General features: G+C 37.2%; 1 pseudogene; it reads right to left on the minus strand.

The window, feature by feature from the left end:
• Positions 1-13289: 13289 nt before the first annotated feature.
• On the minus strand, positions 13290-15910 carry LOC108344303 (disease resistance protein Roq1-like; annotated as a pseudogene).
• Positions 15911-16253: the final 343 nt, after the last annotated feature.

Consider the following 16253-nt stretch of genomic DNA (forward strand, 5'->3'; position numbering starts at 1 on the left):
AGTGGAGGAAGTGGAAGAAGTGGAGGAAGTGGAGGAAGTGGAGGAAGTGGAGGAAGTGGAGGAAGTGGAGGAAGTGGAGGAAGTGGAGGAAGTGGACGAAGTGGAGGAAGTGGAGGAAGTGGAGGAAGTGGAGGAAGTGGACGAAGTGGACGAAGTGGAGGAAGTGGAGGAAGTGGACGTAGTGGATGAAATCGAGGAAGTGGAGGAAGTGGAGGGAGTGGAAAAAGTGGGCGAAGTGGGCGAAGTGGGCAAAGTGGGCGAAGTGGAGGAAGTGGACGAAGTTGACGAAGTTGACGAAGTTGAGGAAGTGGAGGAAGTGGAGGAAGTGGAAGAAGTGGACAAAGTTGACGAAGTGGAGGAAGTGAAGGAAGTGAAGGAAGTGGAGGAAGTGGAGGAAGTGGAGGAAGTGGAGGAAGTGGAGGAAGTGGAGGAAGTGGAGGAAGTGGACGAAGTGGACGAAGTGGACGAAGTGGACGAAGTGGACGAAGTGGACGAAGTGTACGAAGTGTACGAAGTTGACAAAGTGGACGAAGTGGATGATGTGGACAAAGTGGTGAAGTGGACAAAGTTGACGAGGTGGACGAAGTGGACAAAGTGGAGGAAGTGCAGGAAGTAGAGGAAGTGGACGAAGTTGACGAAGTTGAGGAAGTGGACGAAGTGGACAGAGTGGAGGAAGTGGACGAAGTTGACGAAGTAGAGAAAGTGGAGGAAGTGGAAAAAGTGGAAAAAGTGGAGGAAGTGGAAAAAGGGAGGAAGTGGAAAAAGTGGACCAAGTGGACGAAGTGGAGAAAGTGGACGTGATGGAAGTAGCTCCTCTCTTCAAGATTGAGCAGCTCCATGAACCAGAAGTAGGCAGCGGAATGGTTTGATGAAGGAAAACGGAGGTGCACACCAGGTGTTCGATGGAAGGTTTGGTGTGTGTTTGAAGCTTCACAAGGTCAGAAAGCCTTCCAAGAGGGAAAGAAGCTGGAGGAAAACGTGCTAAAGAGGCACAAATGGTGAACTCGACAGAAGTGACTAGATTTCAGCAGCATTTCACTATTATACTCAAGTTGAATTTACAAATGATGAAGCTCTCTTTTATAGGAGAAGATGAGCTTGGAAGTGTGCAAGGAAAGCTGCATAAGCTACATATTAGAAATGTGCAGTAATCTAAATGTAATGTTGATGTGGCTGTCACGGCCCATACAAATTTGATGTGCAAATAAATGCAGTATAGTGCTAGGAAGTGACTCCTAGGTCGTCTCTTAAGGACAAAATATGGTTCGAGACTTAGGTCAAACACGTAGTGGGGGGGGTGGGGGGGGGGGTTTGAAAGTGTTTTTGTGATTAGAGATGGACTAAATTAAAACTGGAAATTAAATACAACCAAATATAATTGAAAACATTGAAATAAATGAACAAAGCATGAAGATCGAACGATTCTACAAATGACCGAACGGTTCTACATTGAGATGGTCTCTAAAACAAGTGAGGAAATTGGAAATGCAGGAAGATAAAGAAGTCGAAGAGAATAGACAATATAGTGAACGAAAACAACAAACCGAATATAATAGACAACATAATGAATGTAAAAAATAAACTGAACAATGCAATAGATAAATATCCAAACACAATTGAAGCTATTAAAATGCAATGTTGAGCTGACAAATTAAATACACGTTAGAATAAAGCTTGGAAATTGTAAAACAAAATCACCACCGGTTCAAGCATCAACACAATATAAAGAAGACTTTTTTTTAAAACAAAATAAATCACCATGCCGTGACCCATGTGTGCACCGCTCCAGCCTCAAATGTCCACGCCGTGCACAAGCCAAATGAAATGTTGTGACCGAGCGTTGCTCTCTTCCAAAATTTAAATGCACTGTGCTTCTAAAAAGAAATGAAAATGCTTCTCAAAATTCATCATCAGACCGTGACATATTTCTCTGCCCAAAATGAAATCAGCGCTCCTTCTTTTCTCCAAAACTATTTCACCGCATGTGCCACCACTCTTTTCAAGTAAAGAAAATTCCCTTTTCACCCAAGCTGGACGTTCATTCTCCAATGACCGTGTGTCATCCTTTCCAATTGAGAATAAAATTCTCTTTTCTTAGGTGGCGGCTCCAAACACCTCCATTCTGCGCATGTGCCATCTCTAGATGTAATACCCCCCTCCGTGGCGGCTGAAGCACACACCTCTTTCAATCACCCATGTGCATCTTAAAATGAAGAAAATGAATCCCTGCGTAACCTTCTCCTCCTCGATGCACACTTTTCCTAAAATATGAAATAAGCCTTTTTGATAAAATCACCGTGCACCTACGCAGCTCCAAGCTGGACATGCTGCGACCATTCTCCCATCATTAATCACCATCCTATTCTCTAAAAAATGAAAACATTCGTGCTGCTGGAAAAGCAAACCGAGACCTCCTGGAGTAGTAAAAAAAATGAGAGCTTTCCTTTATGAATAACGGTGCATAGAAAAAATGTTCTTCCTCCATTCTCTGTGACCAAGTGTTCAAATGATAAAATAAGAGCTGGAATAAATAAAACTTCAAATGCAAAGTGCTAACTCAAAGCTTCATTCAATGATAAACTCCAAAAATAAAACGTTCCAGCCTTTCACAAAATTTAAAGGAACAGAAAGCGTGTTTTTTTTCTCTGTGAAAAACGTTCCAAGCTCTTCCCTCTAAAAAAACGTTCAAAAGCAAAGCCTAAAACAAGTGGCGGCTGCCTGATAACGGGTTATTTTTATGTTTAAAATTGATACCAAAAGCAACCTTTAAAACTTAGAAACTAGTTTGAACTCATATTTTTGCTTTAGTTTTGTGAATAAGAGAGTTGAAGGTGAATTTAATGGTTTTGTGCAAGATTCCCTTGATTTTGTAGGCTAATTGAATGATTTGAAAGAAGAATTGAAGTATCGAATGATTGGAATGCTAAAAAGTCAACCAAAAACCAGAAAAGTCAACCAGTTAACCAGAAAAGTCAACCAGTCAATCAGAATGCTGAAAAGTCAACCAGAATGTAGAAAAAGTTGCGACTGAGTGGCGCTGAGCAGTAATTTGGCCCAAAACGGCAGTTTTCAGGTGCCGAAATCACCGCCGAGGGGCAAAACAGCAGCTGGGGGGCAAAATGGATCATGCGCTAGTACCGCTCAGCGGTAAAATACCGCTGAGCGCCATTCTAAATGGGCTTGGACCGATTTTCTGTTACTTTTATGGGCTTGGGCCTAATTTTCTGTATTTTTTAGAATAGTATATAAGCTTTAGGACGTCCTAGGGTTTGTATTTTTGGCTAGAGAAGACGCAAAACACACTTTTCACCCCTTGGGGTTACAATTGGAGATGGTGACGGCTCTCCTCTTCTCTTTCTAGGGTTTTTCTATCTTTCACTCTTTCATTGTATTTCATGTAGTTTCACCATGAATATGGTGAACTAAACCCTTCTTGTTGTTGGGGAATCAATGTAATCTTTTGAAGCTCTCATATATGGAATTTTGTGTTTAAACATCATTTTTCTGATACATGCTTTCTTTCATTAATAGTTAGGGTTTTTCCTCTTTGCTCAAAGCTTGCATTGTTTAACTCATTCGATGTCATGATTATTGGTTTTGTCGATATGAACACATACAGTAAAATCTAAATCCGGGGAAACTCTCCCATCAGTATATTACAAACCTAGACATAGGAATATGATGGTTGGTTGTCGTTAAGCTTTCGTTCGCTATAATGCATGATTAATTGCTAGGGAGACAAGACATTGTAAACTAGTGATTATGATTAGGCTTTCTTCGCCCAGACATCGGGTTTAAGGTAAATTAGAGAGTGGCATTAACATTGATGAAAAGAATGATGAATTCCTAAAATATATGAGAGTGGATAAGATGAAATTGATTGCCCCAACAATATACTCATCCACATATTTCAATTCACGTGTTTTGTTTCTTCTTTCCCATTGATCATCACATGCATACATGTTTACTTTTTGTCTTTTGCATTTGAAACTTATAACAATTTGTTCACAAGTCTTAAATAATCAAGAAATCAGATAACTAACTAGGCTGTGAGTCCTTTGGGAGAACGATACTTGGTCTTACCGAGTTTATTACTTGATACGATTCGGTCACACTTGTCGAGGGTTAAACAACTTTTTGGCGTCGTTTTTCGGTGTTCATAAATTTGTCATCAAGTTTTTGGCGCTGTTGTCGGGGACTCGTGGTTTAACTAGTTTATTTGTGTGATTATTCATTATCTTTGACTTGAATTTTGAATTTTGAAATTTTGAATTTTGAAATTTGAATTTCTGTTTTTATTTTTCTGTTTTTATTTTCTATTTTTATTTTTCGGTTATTATTTTATTTTATTTTATTTTATTTTTTGTTTTTATTTTCGGTTATTATTTTATTTTATTTTATTTTTCTGTTTTTATTTTTCTGTTTTCTGTTTTTATGAAAGATTGTGAGACTAGATGAAAAACAATGAAAGAATGAAAGATAAAACCCTAGAAGTGGAAGAATAGAGCTTGAGCATTCAAAATCCTCCTCCAAGGGGTTAAAGGAATGTGATTTCGCCTCTTTCTGTCCAAAAATACTAACCCTAATTCGACTAAAACCTTATATAGTTTCCTAAAAATTACAGAAAATAGGCCCAAGCCCAAATTAATGGCGCTCAGCGGCACTTTTGCCGCTCAGCGGTAAGTGCGGGTCTTCAGAATTGACGCTCAAATGCAATTTTGGCCCTCAGCGGTGACTGCAAGACTTCAGAACGCCGCTCAGCGGTAAAAGAGGCACTGAGCGGTGACTACGACTCTTCTTTTGTGCACTTTCATTTCCTTTCCCGAGTCCAGCTCCTTTTACTTCAACTTCTTTCATCTAATTCATCTTAATTCTTGTGAAAACAAAGAAAACCAAGCTTAAAACCCATCCAATAGTCTTATTTCCAAAACTTAAGCAAAAGCATGATTCCAAGCTAATTTCTAAGTCATAAAGGTTGTCTTTAAGGTCAAAATTAAGTATAAAAATAACATTTTTTAAACTGTTATCAGATACACTCAAGAGTAAAAGGAGTACACATTGTTATCAACAATGATACCTGGTTACAAGTTGCCAATCTCAAAAATGAAGGACACATGTCACATCTACCTGATTGCTTACAAAACAGATGGATTAGGAAGACGCAAATGTTCAAAGACTGCATGAGGTATCCAGGAAGATACAAGAACGAAAAAGGATTTCTACACAGGTGTCTAGACAAAGAAAGAAAATCATTGCTTTCATCATTAGTCATGTTTTGCTACCTGGAAGATCTAGTTATGAAAAATTGACTTCAGAGGATATATATCTGCTAAATGCTATAATGTTCAGAATACCAACAAACTGGATAGTTGTTTTCAAGTGGCATATCATTGATGTTGGTGTAAATGACTGGTATGAACTACCCTATGCAGTGTTCATTAGCAAAATATTGTCTCTTAGGGGCATTAATCTCACTGGTGAAATCAAGGTCACTTGAGACAAAGCTAATCAAATTGGTATGGCAATACTAACGTGTACTAGTTTGAAGAAAACTGTTCTAGGTTGGATTTTCAATGATATACAAGACTCAACCAAAAATCAAGATGAATATCCTGACTCTGACAGTGAACAAATATTACCATCTCCTATGTTTGAATTTGAAAAGTGTGTGGTAAATAGTTTTGAGAAGGTCTCCAAAAGAGCTAACCCGATGAAGAAATCTCTTATGAAAATGAATGAGAAGATTGATGAAATTATAGAGAATTATGTGGAAAGTTCTACATCGACAGAAGAATCAATAGATAAAGATGATGAGACCAGTGAAGAAAATTCTATAGACTTATTTGAAACAAAATATGGGTCTTGTGTTTACAGTCTAGTGTCATACATTTTGATTGTCTTGTGTTTAGGTTGTGTGTTTCTAGATACTTGCTTAATGTTTTTCGTGTTAATTTGTAGTTGGCTTCTTATGCCATATTGTGTTTTTGTTATATGATTGTAATTACAAATCAATATTAATGAAATCAGATATTTTGTTTGTCATAAATCAGTACTATAATCGTGACTTAATCTAATTATAATCAATTGTGTTATGTATGAAGTTGAATGTATTACTGATTATTGTTGCATTCATACATTTACACATGCATATTATACCTGTAACAATTCTTGTACTTCAAATGATTCTAAAATGCTTGATCTGGAAAGATCTTGAAAGTTTTTTTTGCAGGAACATTGCTTCTGGATAAACAATACTGGAGATTCAACTCTAATAAAAAGCAATGAAGTTGATTATGAATTTGGGATAATCAATTGTGGTTAACAGGGGTTAAAAAATTCCATGAGTTGGAATACTGTTATCTCTTTATTGATTACACATTGTTGATTGTTTTATATTTGCTATATCTCTATGTTATAATTGATATAAATGTTTGAGAGATTATACTGAGATTGTTGTATTGATATTGCATTGCTATGCTTACATGTTTTCTAACTGATACAAATCTGTCAAATGTCAATAAATGCTCTATTATATTCTATGAATACTGCATTGTGCATCTAGGTTTTGAATATAAAACATGCATAATGACAAGGGGAGCATTACATATTTTTTAGATATTTTACATGCCTATACTTAAGGGGGAGAGTACATTCTTTCTTATGTGATTATTTGTGATAGGGGGAGCATCTGTGTTTGCTTTATGATTTACTGATGCATCTTTGAAATAATTAATTATTTGAATATCAATACCTGCTTGCATACCTTTTTTGCTAATGCCCAAAGGGGGAGAATTATACTGATATATGGATTGATATTTGTTTGATAATCTGTATTTTTGTGTAAACATGGTTGTTTATTAATCATGGTTATGCATCATCAAAAAAGGGGAGATTGTTGAGATTGTTGATAGGGGGAGCACTGGTTTACCTAAACCTACAATCTTAGAGCTTCTGGTTTTTGATGATGACAACACATAATTAATAACACATGTGTTTATGTGTTACATGTTCATTACTTTCATGATTATTATTATATGAGAACATGTTTGTGTTGTATTGATCATTGCAATTCACTATGTTATATATGTGAGATTAAATTTGTGATTGCATGAAAATTGTTTTGGAAAAGAAAAACCACATGCACTTTAGTTGAACTTAAATTGTGTAGCAAAACAGCAGTTTTAAGTCGACTTCATTATGAAGTAAGTCGATTAAAACTCGTGGCTTTGCACAAACTTTTTCAAAGTGTGTTGTGAGAATTTTTGAAGAGAAAGTTTTTCAAAACTATGTTTTTAACTATTACAAAGTCGACTATGTGCGCAAGTCATTCGACTAAGTTTGTTATGTTTTGAAATTTTGTTAATGCTTGTCTCAAAGTGTCTAACGACTATATTTTTAAATATGTTTGACCAAGCATTAATTATGAATCAATTGCATTAATTGCGTAATCAATTAATTGTTATGACTGCTACTAACTGTTATAACTGTCATGATTGTATTTGACTTCATTAGTTGCAAAGTCAACTAAAGAGCGTCAGAATTGTGAAAAACTATATATTGATGGAAATTTGTATTCTGTAAGTTTTTTTTAGAATCTAATGAATTGTGTGATAATTTTCATATTAGTGCTATCTTACAGATTTGGGAAAAGCTCCAAGAACTCTTAAAGAAGATCGTGGTGTTCATCTTTGGAGATAGCTTGAAGAGCAAGGATTGTGTGCTTTTACTATCTGATCAAATCTACACTGAAGGTGTCTGTTTTGGTGATCATGAATTCAATCTTGTGAAGATTGGTGTTCTTGCCCTGTTGTGACTATAGGAAGAGGACGTGCTGCGTTCTGGACTTTGAGGGGTTTCTCAAAGGGTTAAAGACGACAGGAGAGGGGACATCTTGCTGCCGGTCTATGTGTGTTGTATGCCTATATTTTTATTAGAGGGTTAGAAAGGTGTTTTATATTTTTGATGTGAAGGTCTCTATAAAAGCCTTGTTGTAAAAACCTTGATCATTATAGTGCATTTGCTTCCTGGTGAGGAAGGACCCTAGATGTAGGCTTGGCCGAACCAGCATAAAAACCAATGTTTTATTTTTTTATCCTTACACTTTTACTTAATCGACTCTATACAGCGTTTATTCAACTTTACATCCGCTGCACTTAAAAATCTTTTTCTTTGTGTTTCAAGAAAGTTTTTAAAGTCATCTACTTTGCGAAAAAGATTTAAAGAAAACATTGTTTTTGTATTTCACCAATTCACCCCCTATTGGTGTTGAACATTAAGCCATTCTATTTTAACACCAACTATGAGGTCCATGGCGATGTCTTCCCAAATTTGATGAGAAATTGGTAGAGGATGCAAAAATCTCGCAAGTAAGGTTGTTGAAGTAATCTTTGTGCATATTCTTCCAAGAGAACTGAGCTAAAACTCTTCTCATTGTCCTCGCAATACCAGAGTAACCTTCAATTGGAGATGAGTGGTATTCACTGAGAATTTGGTCTCTGATTGCTTGCTCACTTGCAACCACAATTCGTTCTTTCCAATACAATACTCCACCTAGCCAAGAGTAATGAGGATGAACCAGTTTCCCTTGAGAACAATCAACAATAATGGGTTGTAGCTCGGGATCTTATTGCAAGGCAGCTTTGATCTTTGGGATGACATCATTATTAACCTGAGAGCAAGCCATGAAGAATGATCTTGAAAAGGCATCAACAACTAAATTTTCCTTCCCTGGTTTGTATTCAATAGTGAAGTCATATCCCAAATATTTGTGTAGGCAAGCTTGCTGCTTTAGCGTCTGCAAGGATTGGTCCATGAGGGATTTCAAACTCTTTTGATCCATGTGAATAATGAACTTGTGACCTAACAAATAATGTCTAAACTTTGCATGGATTTTGTGATAACATAAAATTCACATGTATAAGTTGATTGATTGGCTAATCTGGTGGAAAGTTTCTTTGAAAAGAAAGCAATAGGGTACCTATCCTGGCTCAGGACTGCACCAATTCTTGACCCGGATGTGTCAGTCTCAAGCACAAATGGCTTAGAAAAGTCTGGCAAGGAAAGCACTGTTGTGGTGGTAATGGTGTGTTTCAATGACAGAAAAGCATTAGATGCTTTATTTGACCATTTCAAGTTCTTTAATAAGTTGTTTAAAGGATTGACAATTATTACATATCCTCTAATAAACCATCTATAATAGCCATGAGACCTAAGAACCCTCTAAGTTGTTTGATAGTTTTTGGCACAGGTCACTGCAACATAGCTTGAACGTTGTTGGCTTCCATTTGCACTCCACTACTAGAAACAATATGTCCCAAATAGTTTATTTGTTCGAGCCTAAATGAACACTTTGACCTTTTTGCATACAACGCATGATCCTCAAGAATCTGCAAGACCTGCTGTAAATGATACAAGTGAGCGGACCATGATGGACTATAGACCAGGATATCATCAAAGAACACCAAAACGGACTTCCTCAATAGCCCTTGGAATATGTCATTCATTAGGTTCTGAAATGTTGCAAGAGCGTTGGTTAACCCGAATGGCATAACTAACCCTCATAATGGCTTTGATGAGTTCTAAAGGTTGTTTTGTATTTGTCTTCTTCATTCACCAGAATTTGATGATAACCAGTTCTCAAATCAAGCTTAGAAAAATACTTAGCTCCAAACAATTCATCCAAAAGCTCTTCTACAGTGGGGATTGGGAAGCTATCCTTCACTGTGATGGCATTCAAGGCCCTATAATCAATGTAAAATCTCCATGTCCCATCTTTTTTCTTGAGCAAAATTATTGGAGAAGAAAAAAGGCTTGAACTTGGAGCAATTATCCCATCATCAAGCATCTCTTTCACCATGATCTCTATTTGTTGTTTCTAACTGTGTGGGTATTTATAGGGTCTGACTTTCACTGCATCACTACCATGGAGCAAATGAATTTTATGATCCTGAGATCTTGGAGGAGGCAATCCAACAGATTTAACAAATATTCCTTTATAAGTATATAATAAGAGTGCTAGATCTGGATCCATATCCTGAAGACAGTTTTCCAACTGGTCTTGAACAGTAAAAGTGGAGCATAATTGTATAGTAAATATCTCAGCAATACTCTAAGTGTGGCTCAACCTCTTCAACTGATTTAATTGTGTTAAACCAATAGGTTTTTGGTTTTCACCAACTAATGTCACCAGCTTTTTATCTTTGTAATATTTAATAGTCAACGAGCTACAATCAGCAATATATGGCCCCAAGGTAGCTAGCCATGTTGCCCCAAAAAACCAAATCAGCACCAGAAACCGATAGTAAATAAAAAGGTAGGTTGAGGATCTGGCCCTGCACCTCTACTTGCAGCTCTAAAATCTTGCCCTTAGTTGACAAGGTGTTTTCATTACCAACTAATACTTGAAGACCTAAAGTAGGTTCCACCGATAAGTTAAGAAACTTGGCCAGTTTGGGTTGCAAGAAATTACACTATTGCCACTATCAAGCACTATCTGAACCTCCTTTCCTGCAATCGTTCCAATGAACCACATTGTACTTGTGCACTAGCTGATCCTTTTAATGCATTAAAGGACAAGTGGTGTGTCAATTTTGCTTCCAAGTTAACCACGTGCTCCTCAATTCCTTGTTCTTCCTTCTCATCCTCATCTAGCTGCATAATCAAGTATTGTGTCTATTTAGACAACGATGTGTGTCAGAGAATTTTTCATCGCAACTGAAGCATAAGCCTCTTTCTCTTCGAGATTGCATTTCACTAGGAGACATTTTCTTAATGCTACTGGTTCTAAATGGTGCAACATTGGGTTTGGTGTTTGGTGTGGCCAAAATAGACTGTTGTACAGGGTTAATGTAGGATTGACTAGAGGTGTTGGTATGAATCTGTCTATTGTAACTCACATTGAGATTTGTTTTTGATAGTATATTTCTCTTCAAATAAGCGAGCTAAGGAAATGGCCTTTAATATAGAACTAGGTGCTTGTGCAATAACCTCACACTTAATGTCAGATTTAAAACCACTTACAAAACAGTCCAATAGAGCTTTTGCGCTAATGCCATAAATAAGGTTAGTAAGGGTAGTAAATTCAACATAATAATCATTTACTAAGCTTGTTTGTGTGAGTTTAAACAGGGTTGATCTAGGTGAATCAAATGGAAAAGAACCAAATTCAAGTTCGAGTGACCTGACTAATGTGTTCCATGGAATAAGTGGATTGATTCTCTGCATCATTTGGTACGTACCACGACACTACATTATGCTCAAAGTGGACTACTGCAATGCATTGTTCATCAGGGGTATTATAATACTCGAAGATCTACTCCGCACAAAAAATCCATTGAAGGACCTCAGATTTGTCGAATCTAGGAAAATCAAGCTTTACATTCCTCACTTGCAAAGGATGCGTAAAATCTTTTGAGTTCAGCCCCCACTTTGAAGATTTGCTTTGAAATCCTCGAATTCATTTCTCAGCTTTGTCATCTCATGTGTGTGGTCACGATCACGTTTCTCAAGAATTTGTAGGATTTGAGAAAACTCAAGTGAAGATGTACTCGCAATCATGGTGGAGGTGATGAAAGCACCAAATGGAATAGTGAGAAAATTTAACAGGTAGCAAAAAAATGACAAAAGCACAATTGATAAAGTCTTGAATAAAAAAACCCAAGGTCTGCTTGAGATTGTACTTCCTATGAGTTCAAATGAGATCATAGGAAATCAATCCAATTATAAGAAGCTTAGAAAATACAGAAATGGAAAGATCGAACCAGTTTAGTAGCTTAGCAATGAAAAAGCAAAATTACACTAAGAGAGAAGAGTAATTTTCCAATCATTGCCTACCCCACCCTCTACTATATAACTAATTTCATTCTCAAAGATACCCCTTAAACGTGCATTTCGTTGCCTCACACGTTTTCCCTTTTCTTCAACGTCATCTCCATGAGGTGGTATGCTGGCTTCAACATCTTGACTCTTCTGTCCCTGCATTCAGTCCTTAATTTCCCTCGTATGACCCTCCTGATCATCTGCTCTTGTTAGAGTTGTGCTGTGTGCTTGGAGAAAGACGGACGAAGATATGCGGAGAAAGAAAACAGAGAAAACACAAAACTGGACTAAATGAAGCTATGTTGCTGTTGCGTGCCTTCGAAAATGCAAACACCCAAAATTAGGGTTTGGATAATTATTGCCAGAGGGTTAGCCTGCTGAGTCTTGTCCCAGGCCTCTGCGGGCTACAGGCAGGTCGGGCATAAATGGGTTAGCGGGTTTAAAATCTTAGTTCATCTCACCCTTTTCACTATAGATCCGCATTTCAACACGCCTAGTCTACCCTGCATTGTCATCCTAACACCAACGCTTAAACAAAAGAGATTGAACCAAACCTCCCTCTTCATCTGATTTGAGGCCACTAATAAAACAATTGAGTAGCACAACATCGGTTAGACCGTCTAGAGGTTTAGACAACGAAAGAAATTCATGAATAGTTTTGAATCGAATCAGTTTGTTGAAGTTTGAATAAAGCCACACAAGGAGAGTCGAATGGGGAAGGACCAAGATATGCTTCAATTGCGTGCACTAGAGCCTGCCAATTGGGAAGAAATTTAGTGCGTTGGGGCATTTGAAACCACAAGTCAATGCCACCATGGATAGCAGCGATGGCTAACTGTTGCGCGTATGGTGTTTAATAGAGAGCAAAGAATTGTTCGGCGCAAAATTACCAATTAAGAGGTGTAGATCCATCAAACTTAAGAAAATCCAATTTCGTAGAGCAAATGACAAGTGTTATGTTGTACCCTTGAACAGGATCAGGACGAACTACATCGATCGAACACATAATGGGTATCCATGGAAGCTTCCAAGCGATCCAATCGTGAGGAGTCGTGAGAAAGCACACGGGAATCCCATGTTTGAGCTAATTTATCAACACGCGCTAAAGTTGCTTGGTGAACCATAACTTGGTCGTGGAGCCGTTTTAACTATGCAGTAAGTTCCTTCCAATGGGTAATTTCAGGGAGGGAAATGAAACCACCAAATGATATAATTATGGCGGAAGTTAAGGAGATGTAACAAAAGGGAAGAAATTTCAAGAATACCAGACATCCCCTTAATACAGTTACAAATTATTATATTATATATAAAACACATCATAGTTACCAACATCGATAACTTCCAAGTTTTGCACCTCTTACGCTTACTGCCCTTGTTCAACTCTGTTATGTTTATCCCCACTTGGGTTACCACATAATCCATATCATAATTGTAAACATAGAAAAACTAATTTAATCCATAATAGTACACCTTCATTCAGTCGTTCCTCTGATAACGTCATAGTACAAAGAACTAGGTGATGAAGAAGGAGGTTCTATGTTACATAAGGGAAAAACTGACATGGGAACTTTGAATTCAATATCTTCCTTATTATTTCCTTCCTCGTACACACCGATTAGGCTCCAACTTGGACTTCCTATACCAGTGCTCCCTGCTGTGTTTCCATTTCCTCGCATAGGGAAGTCCAACTCAAAAACAATCTCAGCTTTATTCCACTCATGCTCTGTAAACACCCCCTCCACTTTGCCTTCTAGATCACACCAAAGTATTGTCTCCCACTCTTTATGCATGAAATTGCACAAAGCACTGAATTGCATAGTATCATTAATGGATACTCTGAACTTGAAATTCAATACCATGACCATTGTCATCACAGGCAATGATATTGAACAACATAGCGCTATCTTAGGAAATTTGTTTCGAAACGCGAAATGCATCGATGGTTCCCTGCGTAAGCAAAGCCAGTCCTCTTCCCTTCCAAGCTTTTGGAATAACAAACGGAAATCAGAATGCATAAGAGGATTGGGACTGCATACTTGGATGGCATTGTGGGGACTTATGTATAGATAACACACGTCAAGATACAGGTCAGAATCACCAATAAGCATGACCCTTGGAGACACCTTTGGGCTCAACTCTTCTTCAAAAATTTGATATCCTACACGCCCACAACTCACTACTTTAACTTTCGACATTATGCTTATACTACCTGGAAGCTGAAGAAGCCTTTTGCATCCCTCCAAGGACAATAGTTCAAGCCCAACAAAATTTCCAATTGAAAATGGCAATTTGTCTATGGCTGTACCGTCTAAATATATTGTCCTTATTTTCTCCATCTTTCCCAGTACTTCTGGGAAATACTCAAGGCTTACGCACCTCCAAAGATCCAAAGTTTCAAGAGATGTCAACATGATGCAGGGTGCAAGAGTTTTCAGCTTAATGCAATGTTTAGCACTCAAGAAGCGAAGCTTATCAAGAAACCCAATTGATTCATCAAGGTTAACCAAATTAGAGCATTTATCGAGACAAAGACTTGTTAAGAATGGTGTCTCTCTTAGGTTCTGTAGATCAGTTAAGAATTTTCAATTTTCAAAGTTTATTACAGAGAATGATTCCAACATCTGCAACATAAAAATCAAATGGGGCAAGTTATTATCTTTTAACGTACAAACTCATATTCAAAGCAAAATCTTTGATAGATAAGCTTGCCTTTTGTGGTTTGAACATCTGAAGGCAACTTTCAGGCATAAGGAGTATCTCAAAACGCTTGGGATTGAAATCAGAAGGTAAAGATGGTGAAGGATAGCAAGTCCAGTCTAGCACTCTCAAGCTATTTGGTAGATGCTCGGGGCCTATAGAAAAGCTTGAACCTTTAATGATCAAAATTCTCAAGTTCTTCATTTCCTTGAAGGCTTTTCCATTCCATTGCACTTGTATGTTGTTGTACCCTTCAAACTTGATGAATTCTATTTTATCGGACCCCTTCCATGCCAAAGAATAGTTTATCCATAAAAACATATTTACTTTAATTAGCTAAGCCATCCGTGGATAAATATATAAATATTAAATCTTGCTTGTATTCAACATAATTGGTAAATTAATAAAGGATGAAAATGGAAAACGTAGCAGAGATGTTTCTAATATCAACATACCCTATTTTCTTCCAAAACGTGAACAATGTCCTCGTTAAACCATAATCTACTACGCATGCCCGGCTCAAGTGTTGATTCCTGCCTTACAATTTCTCTACCTGTGTCTCGAATTAGGTCATGCATTCTCACAAAGCAAGAAGAATCAATCTTTATGAGAAATCTGTCAACCAACACTCTCAAACCATCTTCTACATGAAAACCATGAACTTTTAGCATTGGTCTGACATTTCCCAGTTCACAGGTACTGAAGAAACAAGCAATGTCTAGGAAAATTCCCTTCTCATTTTCTTCCAACCCATCATAGCTTACTTTAAGTATTCCGTGAATCTTCTCATGTGGAATACTTTCATACTTATCTAATGCAGAACTGCACTCATCTAAACTTTTTCCAAATAAGTGGGATCCTATAACTTCCAGAGCCAACGGAAGGCCACACGCATAAGAAACACGCTTGGAAATATTCATATAAGGTGGATCAACTTTATCATTTTTGAAGGCATGCCAGGTAAATAATTCTAAAGCGTTTTCAACATTTAATGGTTTAACCTCATATAAGTTTACCACCCCATGAGCATCTAGCAAATGCTTGTCTCTTGTGGTGATGATGATCATACTTCCAGAGCCAAACCAATCATATCCCCCTGCAAGTACCTTTAACTGCTCTAATTTGTCAACATCATCAAGAACTAGAAGGACCTTCTTCTGTTGAAGTCTCCTTTTTATTAACGCTATTCCTCTGTTGACATCCCCCACTTTAATATCTTCGTTGAGTGTTTCAGAAAGTAGAATTTCTTGGAGTTGGACAATCCCATGCTTATTAATTGCCTTTTCTCTAATGTCAGCTAGATAACATGAACCTTGATAGTGCCAAAAAATAGTTTTATATACAGCACAAGCAATCGTGGTTTTACCTATACCCCCATACCATATATTCCTATCATGTTGTAAAAATTCTTGTATAAAAGCGGCAATGGATAGGACACAGATTCATTGACTTTGACGAAGCAATAATTCATGATGACTTTTCTCTTATAACATACAATTAATTTCACTTTTTTAGTACAAGAAATTGCACTAGTTACAGTAAAAGAAATTTGTATTACTGTTTTGCATATATAATTGTCACACAATGTCTAAGGATTATTAAATGGAAATGCTTAATGTACATCCAGGATTTTCATTAATATCCTCAACTACTTATCAAGGAAAAAATAAGAAAGAAATGCAAATTTATGATCTATATAATGTGATAAAAGGAAAAAGATGATAACTTTTAAAAAAGTG

Source organism: Vigna angularis, chromosome 8 (assembly GCF_016808095.1).
Source record: "Vigna angularis cultivar LongXiaoDou No.4 chromosome 8, ASM1680809v1, whole genome shotgun sequence".
Lineage (NCBI taxonomy): Eukaryota > Viridiplantae > Streptophyta > Magnoliopsida > Fabales > Fabaceae > Vigna > Vigna angularis.